A 12,410-nucleotide genomic window follows, 5' to 3' on the forward strand; every position below is an offset into this window, starting at 1 on the left:
GGTTAAATTGCCACACTTGAGACCCCTCCCCCGTATATGTTTCTGAAGTCGATCCTTTGAGTGATACTGGTATTATCCTAAGGTAACACAAAGCACATGCGTTGTTATAGACCAATGGAATGACATATATAACTACCGCGGCCATACCCCCCAAAGGCTCGTCGTTCAAAGCACTAGCACAAAGACGAATGTTAGAATCTCTCTATTGACATTGCGGGGGAGGTTGGGTATTATACTTGTCGGAGACTGTATGAAAAATGCCGATGTGCGGAACTCATTGCTTTCGTTAGATGTCTATCGTTTCTCTACTCAGCCTCATGTAATGATACCCGCATGATAACCATAGTTTCTGTCAGGTTCAACATTCATTTCATATCAGAGCTGCACAGCAGAAAAGTTCAACATTTGTTGTAAGCCCATGAATCTAACAGTACAGTGAAACTGACCATTGTATTCTCCGTTGGCTTATTGCCAACAAAGACAATATTGTTACAGCAACAGAATACATCACATCATCATTCATCACAAAATAATTCATATAAACTCTATGCAAGCTTGGTTGCCACATATAACTTGATGTGTTTGCCCGAGTTACTGCCTTTAGGGTATAGACTAGAACTCTGTTGACATTATGCCTCACACGTAGGACCTTACAGCATATGTTTGCAACATGTAATCTATTCAGGCATCCATTACTCAATCGTTCATTGCCACAGTTGCTCGCCTTTTGTAGCCACAGTCCCTGCCCGAGGAGGAACGCTCCAGGAGTCCATAATTGGTAGGAATCACAGAATGATGACTTTGCAATCAGTTCTGCATCCCAACTGGAGATGTATGATCGATTCTTTTTTTTATTTTCACTTAGCACGTGATGCAATTGTCAGATGGCAGTATGTCCTCCATGATTTTCTTGAACACAACAAAGTGCAAGTAAATCACTACCTCGTTTGTAGGTAATTCGTATCGATTTGACGTGAAGTCAATCAAGGTTCGTGATTGTGCCTAAGCTCTTATTACCGAACTATTCCATGGCGCATTACAACTGTGCAATATTAAGCACGGAGGATTTATACCCTCAGACTGTGTACATTTATCTCAAATATTAACTTTCTGCTCAAGTCCCCTGGAGCCTTCTCAATGTCAATAGCCAAGTTGAGTCTACCCTCTAACCAACCTTTGGTAATTATATCAAATATGTCTGGTTTGTATATTTCATCTAGAAGACAAGGCAATGACTTTCCCTAAGAAATGATTGGTTAAATCATTTGCTCTTAGTATTTGTCATTCATACGGCAGTGTTGTTCTTATGTTCTCATAAAGGATACATGTTTATAATTTCTTTATTTCTGAGTACTCTTTATCCTTACTGGAAAATGACTTAAAGTTAATTTCTGTTAATTACATTACTAAGGAATGCTTAATCACCTTTTCACCTGTTGTTATCTTGACAATCGTTACTTCTGCACGGAGCCTTTGTCTGTAGACTCAGTCGTGAACTCAGTCTTCCACCTTGCCAGGACTGTAGAATGTTGTGTCAAGAATGGATTACCATTACATTTTGTTTCAGGTTCATGAAAATGACGTTACAATTTAAACTGAAAATCATATATATGTTTATCAACCTTGCAGAGAAAATTCCGTTGTCTCAAATTAAGCTTGTTGAAATTCAGTCCATGATCCATTGCAAGTCATTGCATTAATTGCATTGTTCTTGGTTGTCATTCAACTACATGGCAAGCTTGCTGCAGTCTCACTGCGACCTAAATTGGATTTGTGTCACACTTAGATTCATACTTCGAATACCATGCAAAATGACAAAATTCAACAAAAGTACAACAAAACATACAAAGTATCAAAGATATTGTTTTTCTAACTACAATTCGATAACAGGTCTGTCAAAATTTAGATCACAATGTGGTCGCCACCCTTGAGGAATTGAGTTTTTCGCAACCATATATTTACATTTCGATACATGCGTTGTAAAAGTTGTCCATAAAAAGTTTGTTACGCGTACTTTACTGATCCCCATACCCTTTGGGATTCTGTCTGTCAGGCTGATGAATTGGACTGAGAGCAAACGTGCATTATCCAGCAGTATATACCCTTTAATTATGAGGGCCTTCACAGATTCCCCCCTGGCGATTGTGTGAATTAGACTTTCTGGTGTTAGTGTACTGTACGTGTTTCACATCGGGTGTTCATTGCATCTTCTGTCTGCAGACAACAGGGAATCTGATTAAACATGCACCCCGGTCGAATTACCCGTAGGTGCAAACGGTATGCCTTTCCCTATTGATTTTGCGTATCCTCTGATGAAGGAATTATTGGTATTCCACGTGCGCTTGCACTGAGGCCGGTAACAATCATTAGATATGCTAGCTACAATTCATCAACAGTCGCCAAGGCTCGGAGATGCCCTTCAGTCACGTCTTATGTCTAGTCTGAGTTGAAGCCAAGTGACAAAAAGTTAGAATCGAGAGTGAAAAGCATGATGCAAGAGCTGAAATATGCATGGTAATGGCTTGAAGTTAACTACTGTACTGCCTGTCCCCATGGTAAGCACATACGTGTTAAGAAAACTAAACACAGTTAATGGCTTTTAGTTGCAGCAACATATGGTTCAACGCGTTGGTAATGTTCGTTTTAGTCATGCAGATTCGCAAATGATGCACTTAAGTGCATATGATTTATACCTTGTAATTTTCATCTCCACTGATGACAATTCTTTACCTCCTGGCACGTCAATCATGTTTTCGAACTTACAAGCAACATCAGCGGCAATTCTCTCTAACTCTAGAATCTATCATTATTTTCTACATATGCACACCTGTAAACAGACATTAGACATTATATCAAGGAAAGAAAAGCAAAGTCATCATCACCATCAAAGCAAAGTAAAATGTACATAATTAGATCACCCTTTAGATTTATTACAGGCATTGCTGCCAAATCATAATAAAATGATTTAGAAGAAAATCCAAGGTTTACCAACAATGTTTCAATATTAACTTAGCATGATTCTAAAATGAGGGAGCGATTCAAATTTATGGGATGCATGCTGCTGCTGAATGACCTCAGGTGTTTATCACTTGTCATTTCAGCAAATGATGTTAAAATTTCCTGCGTCCACATCAGGAGACGGTCGACAGCTGCGTTAGAAACGCCCAGCAATTTTCACCACACACTCCTCTAGTTATAGATGATTGCTCTGAGTGAGAATCACCAAATGAAAGGAGTGTAGCCACGTTATTAAGTTACCTTTATTTGGTAGAGAGGGACCTATTCTTACCTTTCGACTCATTCTTTTGAAAAGATTGACTGAATATGTGATTTTGTACGAAGTTCTGTTGCATGTTGGAACCTTGCCACGCCAAGAAACGACAGTAAGCTCATTCTTCGCGACTGATATGAGGTAACATCTGTCTAAAAATGTGGCCATTGTACTCACTCTCAGCTGTGTGTCATAGTGCAAAAAGGAGAAGCAATTCACTCGTGTATGTGAGACTGTCGATTTTCATCTGCTATTTTTACTCTACCAAATGACATCTGGCCCTTTATGTTGCTCTGCAGCCCGGGCCTCCTGCCAGGCCGCATGGAGGTCAACACTCGGGTCTCTCGGGTCAGCAGTGGGAGGCTAGTCCATCTGTGACCGCATTTGCTAAGTATCAACCAAGTCACAATATGTATTTCTATATGATGTTTGACAGGTTTGGGAAAGTATCAGAGATACTGTAAGTTTTAGTTAAGCAACTAAAGCTATATACCAGATATCGTAGCTTTGGTAAAATGACAGCTCAGAGACGGTATTCGACCGGCTATATACCTGGTTATTTGCCGGTGCGTCGCTGTGTTCATTGTGTAGTATCTTATACTATTTCATGGACACCATCCACAACAACATGGCCGTTAATACTTAGAACGGTATGGCTTAGAAATAGAAACTACCATCTACAAAAAAACGCGACATCGCGACAACATTTACCAAGCACGTAGATATGTTACGAATGTTGCACATGGAGGAAAAAACTCATTGCATTACATTACATTACATTATGGTCTTGTCATATCCTTTTGGCTCCTTGCATTGCCATCGTGGACTCAACGTTTTCTACATTAACTCGTGGTGACGGTTGACTACTTTGAATTCTATGGCACCATTGGTATTCTGAATGCCAAACCAGATGAAAAAGGGCGCCATATTCCAGGAATAATATGGGCTCCAAGCGTTATCAGGAACACTCATAAGAACCCACAAATCCCTGTTGCCAGAACCCAGCAGATCCATTAGCTCGACTGCAACTACAGAGGTATCGGCAGTCCCTGGTGCCTTTTCTACAGCCTAAAGAGACGCAATAGAACAAACAAAACGCATTCTCGAGCAATTACTGCCCACGTCGGCACTGATAGTGAAGCACCGAGCCGCTCATCGCGTTCCAGCAGGCTCCCGGGCTGATGGAGATACATATCTGTCTTCCCTGGGTAGTTCAGCGATAATCCATGTCCACCAGAATCTCGGCATTCAATCAAGCAGCCAAATGATAAAACAGGTGCCAGCATATTGAATGGCTGGTGGGGCAGTCGGTGACCTTCCGTTGTGCCAGTGGGAAATGCATGCGGTATTGACTTGTCCTATATCTCTTCAACCTTCAGGATATAGGAAATCACCGGCACTGATCCTTCCTCAAAATAGAGATGCATTTTATAGACAAGAAGTCAAAAGTTTGATCTTTTCTATGCTACCTTAATGGTGGAATACATATTTATTGATTTCTTAGCTGATGGATTATCAGGGTCGGCTCTTGCTTTCATAAAGCCGGCTTTGGTATCTTTTCTACCTACTTATAAAACATAATTTAAAGGGACATGTCCTCATAGTTTGTTATCCTATTGATTCAATAATGGTTTGTCTCGAATATGTCTAAATATTCAAGAGACAGTACATAGTACTTCCTATGCCCTTAGTGTATTGAACGGCAAGTTTTTCCACCTTTGGATATGTTGTAATCTGCCGCCATATGGGAAACGACCTCTGCAACCAAAATCCTACGATAAGCACTATTATGTGGGCTGGAGGCAGTATGTACTTTACTGCCTATAACCAGATTCTATCTCTTCTGGGCTGCTTTAGTGACAGACTCAAAGCAAGATCCATGACCCTTTGCCAAAGCATCAATCAAAGTCAGCAAAGCTATGTCTATTCGAAACTTGATTGAATCCATTCATCCTGAAGCGAAGTTGACCTGTAATTTCCTACATAAAACTGGACTTACCTGAATTTCCGACTGCCCAAGTCCAGCCTTTGCTCAGGGAATGAGCAATCCTCTACTTCTATGACTTCTTGTGACATTGAATTATCATTGAAATTTACAAGAGCAGGGTTCTAGGTTGATGTATGTTATATGCGTTTAGATGATGGTTATTTGAGCAATCACTGAAGATCTTTGATATTATAATCACCGGTTGTTGAGCAGGGGAAACTTAAGTATTGACTTAATAGCCCTGAATGCACGATGGAAATAAGAGCAATGCTACAATTTAGAATATGTTCCTTTCTACGAGACCGTGACTCACCATCAATGTTAAACACATAGTAGCTAGGGGTGGGTACCGGTACAGAAAATCCAGGTCCGGTTCAGGTCCAGAGGATCAGGTCCAGGTCCGGACCTGAACCTGAACCTGGAACTGATTGAGCATGTCAAAACTAGTGAATGGACGATACTGAAAACAACGGTCCATTTCGCTACAACTAAATCTGTTTTGTGGAGTATTTGACCCCCACTGGCGTTTTAAGATCCTACAAGGTTAACTGCCTTTGTACGATCGACTGCAAAACTTGGCAGGAATAACTACTCTACTCTACTTATATACCTGAATACCTGAACATATAATCTGTTCATTTTCCAATAGGTCTAACATCCGGTCCACCGATTTTTTTCAGGTCCGTTTTTTTCTGGACCGGTGCAGTACGAAAAACCGGTTTTGTACCGGTACACCGTACCGGTACCCACCCCTAATAGTAATCATAACCCCTGTCGTTCTATTTACTTCTGCCATTTATATGAGCTGACAGTGCTGTAATGAAATACTGCCAATGAACCTGATCAACTCAGGGGGGAATATTGTCAGTCGTTGAATAGGATTGACAGGTTGTGCCAAAAGATTCTATCTGAAACTAATTTGCACAATTCTCCAGTCGACGTTGGTTGAAGTAGATTGAACTGTAAACCACGTGGGAAGGTCCTGATAAATGACAAGATAGGCATTGTTAGACATTATCGGCAGCTTGAAATCCTTTGGGTTTAAGAAACTTTAAAATTGATGACTAACTCTTCTCAAACTGAACGTTTCGTCAGAGTCACGAAGAAGAATCATGATCAAAGCAACGCCACCCACTCTACGTGTCGTTCCAGTTCTTTTCCATAGGGGGCATCATTAGACTACACCTTGCCTCATCTTTAAGAGCGAGGTTTGATGGTGAATCTCATATTTTACAGAATGACTATGAATGATTTTCTTCATAACCTAGTTTTAAACTTTGGTTCTGTTTTTATATGCAAACCATGTTTCCTCTTAATCAACAATTCGTCCCCAACATGAAGAAAGAGAATGATTGCGACTAAGATATCATTACCCCACTTCACTATTGTCATGCCCTCTAATCATAATCATCCTTTGGCAGAAACTCATTTTTCCTAGTTTTCTTCCTTGTTCATTCCGTAAATGGTGCACAGTTAACGTTCCAGCCGTATGTTACGGTTGCTTGTCTGTATGTCTATAGAAAGTCATGTTACATTGTTCAGCGACGTCTATGGGTTTTTAAGATACTAAATCGTCATCATTTTTACAGTTTTGATGGTGCTAGAGTATTAAGTAGACATAGAAAACAAGGCCAAACAAGTTTCTGTGAAAGGTCCATCAGGGAGCGTGACAATTGTAAAGTGGGGTAATGATCTGATCGAGTAGTCTGTAGGTTGTTAGAAAAGTGATTAAGGAATCGGAACTCGATACGTTAACGAGAATTTCATTGATATATAGTGGACATGATTATGTCGAGCAAATGAAGTCCCCTCAAAAGAGGTCACACGCACTCCGTAGGCATACGTCAATATTCCAAATTGTTCCTTGTCTTCAAGAAGAGCAGATAAGACCATGTGTTGGGTATAACAGTGGTCCATCCGAGTTCAACTGACTTATACCTCCTCCCACTGTGGTAGATAGAATTTGCATATGTATTAGGATTTACTAACATGTATTCAACAAATTTCCAATGTGGTAGATAGAATTAGCATATGTATTAGGATGTACCGAAGTGTATTTAACAAATTTGGTTCGAAAGACAACGCAGCTTCTTCAATTAAATATTTCATCGATTACACATAATCACGGGTTGTCTCCGTTGACAAGGAAAGTAAACGCACTACTCTGGAACAACGAATATGTCGGCATTGCAATGTAGATTATGCAGAAAGAAAGCTGAGCTATATATAGACTGATGATACCTTGCCTATGTTTCCTTACTTCAAACATCTAAGTAACAGATACAAATTCATATTCCTAATAAATTTGGACAATCATATCTGTCCCTACATTTTCAGTATTACAGAAAGGCGGGAAGAAGTCGAGTTGACTTAGTAGAAAATGATTCTTGTGCTGTTTGAAATTTTATACTTCTCCGTATCTGTCAACTATTCTTTCGTTGCTACCTGTACTAATTGAACCAGTGGGTATGAATAAAGACCTTTAATTGTATATATATATATACAATTAAAGGTCTTTATTCATTTCACAGATGGCAGTCAGTGTCACTGACGGAAGGTACGGTGTGTAACACTATGAAACACCTTCTTGTCTGTCCCTCCTGTCCGATCCATGCACCAAGAAGATCTGGAAGCTCTGACCCCAGAGGAAGGGAGTGTGTGGAGTACTGGAGCAGGAAAGTGTAGTGATGACACGAAAGAAGAAGAAGGTACGGTGTGTGATTCCTGAAACGTCTGACCGTTTCCAAAATCATATCCAGTTGCTTGTGAGTAACTGCTCTTTAGCGCACCATATACATGATTTGTGTTATGGATTTTGAAGAGGCAAACTGATGGCTCTACTGCTCCGAACCCTACTTTTAGGGTTATGTGTATTTCTACCTTACACTGTAATTATATCACTGCCGGTCGTGTGGAAAGATTTGGTCCTACGGAGCATACAGACTGCCATGTAGACTGCCACGTTCCCATTGGGATTCACACAAGCAAGTATATTGATGGACTAGTTCATATCCACACCTGACCGTACGTGTTTGATCTGGGACTTCTCAGGGCGCCGGTGACAGATGGAGTCCTCCTCGGGAACCCAGTAATAGCCTTTTGACGGCTGCTGCCGTGGCTGTCAAAGATCAAAGAATCGGCAAGCTCCTTTGGGACACTATTGTCAAGTGCAAGGGTGACTATATAAGCCCCAAAGGCTTTAAAGTGCTTTTCTATATTCAGCTTTCACGACCATTTAATATCAAATATCTTTAATACTAGAAATTATTCAAGTCCAATTTTCATGTGAACCTAGGATCAGTTAGACGAGTTACCCTTTCTATCACAAAAAATAGAAATGAACTATGAGACCTATTGATTGGAAGGCCGTCTAATACAAGACACAAAGGGTGTCTCAACTGACATTTTTCACTATTACTACCTTAGTTTCCATCGAACGGAGCACACAAGACCAAACACTGGTAAAAAGGCAAAAGAGGCTTTAAGGAATGATGTTCAAACCCAACTCCACTGACATGACGATTCAACCATACATATTAACGCAATAACAGAAAGGGTAACTCAGCCATGGAAAACATACAGATCCCAGTTGCAAGCTGCTCTCTTACAGTCTCTGATAGGACTGTATGTACGTAGGTCTCTGTATTGTAAATTAAAATGAATAAAAAAACATCTAATCGTATTAGCTTCTCAAAGTTTCAGGGAATACTATTACATCTGCGAAAATTAATTAGGTTTTTCTTGGAAGAGACGCAAGAGAGACAGTGAGGTCAGTCTCCATACTTGACTTTGAGATAATATTAGCATTGTTATTAACAACGTGCCGCCCTAGCATTGATTGGGAACAACCTACTACCCTGTGTGTCTCCGGGTCCGGGAGGAAAACCTTTACCTTTGCCATTGATCGGTCGAGTGTAATCAACAAAGTTTCCTTAGCATTTAAAGCTGCGGAGATTAAAAGCAAAGTGGAGGCTTCAAGTAAAGGTCGGTGCTATAAATATCCCGAGAGTCCGTTTTATTTGGCACTTTGTTGCTTTGCAATTTTATGGTGATCTCAGGTCGTCTTGAGAAAATGAAGAGGTGGATGGTGATGTCTGCCAGACGAGTACGGTTTATTTTATGGTGATTTTCGAAGCAAGATGTAGGATGTCGACGAGTAGAGTGAACCGGAAAGGGCGGAACGGTACCTCTTATCTAGCAATGCCCGCCTCGTTTGCCCTGCATTTACTCTATGGAAATATGTCTGCCATAGCCTTTCTGGCTTTCATCGTCCCTATTATAACGATTCCCTATTTAGATATTTCTATTTTATTTCTTCATCGAGCTGCCCTTTGCCCTTTGTACTCGCCTTACAGTAACATTAGAAGGAGGAGAATTCTTCGGTCGCGCACACTTCAAACAGATTGGTAACATTTCTATTCAAAATTATGCACATATGGCAACACTTTATGGTATTTCTTGTCAGTTCTCTACTGCCTCCACAGGATAACTAGACGAAAAAACATTTATGTTTTTTAGTATTCCGTTTTTTTTGCAAGGAAGATTGTTCAGCTGAAGCTCAGCATCTTTACGACCTCCCCGTTGATTGGTCGGCATCCCTACCGGTGAGGCTCGACACAACCGTCATCAAATGAAGAACACGACGTAATTATCTGAAGATGCTAGAAAATGGCAGATGATAGATATCCTCCGTAACGATGAAGCAATCAATGCCTAAAACGTACGAAGAATAAGAGCGTTGTGATCTTTTGCCTATACGTGGATTACACAGAAGCCGTAAACGGGAGCAGTCATTTTGAGCGGCTTTGTAGCCGTCGGGCCTGCGCATAGATATCGACTTTTTGGACGTCTAAAAGGCGCCACACAACATCCATCATGGGTAATGAAGTGGGACATAGCCTCAGTCTGACTGATCACCGGAAAGAAAAGTCGTACAAATGAAGTCAGACGGTTTTACCACCTCACTGAGTGACCAGATTGCTTGGTGTTTGTAACCATTGCCTCCAGTCATTTCCTGTGACATGTTATTTTTCTCATCTGCATATACCTCTACGAGAAGTGACGTGTGCGATTTTTTTTCACCTGAGGGTTCCACGTATGTCTGTTTCTTTCTATCTTCAAGCTATACTACGTCATTGTGATGTCCGTTACTTTGTCCTGCCCCGTTCGATGGGGTCGCTTTTACCTGATAAGCATGCGGCGTCGATGTATGCTATTTCCCTGAAAAGCTGTAATGCCCATAGGTTTTACAAAGTCTTTTGCATTCGTATTGTTGAAGATGACTACCCTCCCCATAGCCTGGGGTGCATTTGCCAGAGCGCATAGATATTTCATAGACGTGAGGGTCTGAAGTTCACGCTGGCAGGTGTCCCTAATCTACCATTTGGAGACATTAATGACCTTGACAACAAATCACTGTCATCTGCATGTCTTCTCAGAGCAATGGAAGGTATTTGTGATGTCCTAAGGACTTTCTCGTCTAAAGCTACGTCCACCGGGTGATATAAGGGTCGGGTCGATGAACGTAACTGCGAATGATGATCTTACTTCAACAATTGGTTACTAACATGGATGTTTGGGCGGTGGAATAATTCTGTTATATTCTATTCACTATCGACTGACCTGATATGGATGATGTACTGTCTAGGAGTTTCTAAGGGTGATATATTGTCAGTCAATTTCAAAATTCGTCTAGCCATATCCGTTTACTCAGGAAAATATTTCTCTGAAATTGAGTTCTTTAATCAAAAGGGGGTTATATGAAAATTGTCGTATTCATTTCTTCTAAATATTGTTCTGGATAGGCGGACAAGGCCATATGGCGCCATATTCAAATTCATTTTATTCTTACATCTTCCTTGACTGTAGACTTCATGGATTCCGCTAGTAGGCATTTCCGGTGAAACGCCAGCACGCAGCCACACGTGTAGATCGAAGGTAGCTTTAACACATGGGAGATTTAGACAGTAAAAGTAAGAAAACGTTGCACGCAGCTAGGAACTCTACAGCAATTTTGTTTGACAGGCTGAGTACGAGTAGAAACCGTTCCTGTATACGTAGATTCAATGAGAAGTCTCACAACAGCGTCTTTTGATTTCATCAGTGGGGTGGATTGCGTGAAGAGAGTACCACATCTGATGGGACCCTAAGTAGTCAAACTTGCCTTTTTAGCATGTTTAGATGTTGGCACCCTTCCATCTACACACATCTAGATGAAGGCAGCAGCCTCTGTATGATATTACTACCCGGGGGTGGTTGACAGCGTCTTCTGTGGTTTTGTGGGCCAATCCTCGCATGACCATCGCGGCCACAGTTGGAGCATATGAAGGCAGATGAGTTCCCCGGTTGAATTATATTTACGTCCTCAGCATGTCAACCTGTTCAATTGAATGTAGAGTGTTCGATTCACTGGTTAGATATATACTATCTTGCCAGTGTATCATTTTGTTTATCATATTTCATAGATTTACGGTGATTCAAATAAACCTTATTGAGAAGACTGACCGGTGATGTCTTTTTGTTTTCAGAAAAAAAGTACCATGGCCAGTTCCTTGATGGCGATTCTAAGATCGAGGACAGCCCTCCGAATAATATGCGTTGAATAACTGGATTTTTTTGCCCACCCATGTTCACCAGCCTGTTTTGCTGTAAACTGTGTAACTACCGTGCTGCAGTTTTGATGTATGACCGTCGGTTTCCTAGGGATTTTCCACACCGCCCTGTCGTTACTCTCTTGCTAATGGGACGAACAGTCTCGCAAAGGCACAGCGCAATAACGTTAACACTCGCCATGTCGAACACTTCGAATGCCGAGGGGCATGGGGTAAATATAGCATCTCTAGGTCACTGCCATCTGGTTGCATTACACGTTGGCTCCTGAGTATTTCACAGGACAGAATTGAGCGAAGCCGAGGAAGGAAGTTTGCTGCGGAAGAATAGACGGGCCAGATCTACCTTCCACGGCAAACTTCCTATCCTGGCATAAGAGAACCTACCCACCGTTGAAAATCCCCCCCCCCCAAAAAAACAACCCCGTTCGGCCAGCAATCTAAGATTTGTATTGTCAATACAAATCTTAGATTGCTGGCAATACAAATCTTAGATTGCTGGCTGAACGGGGTTGTTTTCTTTTTGGGGGGGGGGGGGGGGGGG

The sequence above is a fragment of the Branchiostoma floridae genome, chromosome 8, assembly GCF_000003815.2.
Source record: "Branchiostoma floridae strain S238N-H82 chromosome 8, Bfl_VNyyK, whole genome shotgun sequence".
Taxonomy (NCBI): Eukaryota; Metazoa; Chordata; class Leptocardii; order Amphioxiformes; family Branchiostomatidae; genus Branchiostoma; species Branchiostoma floridae.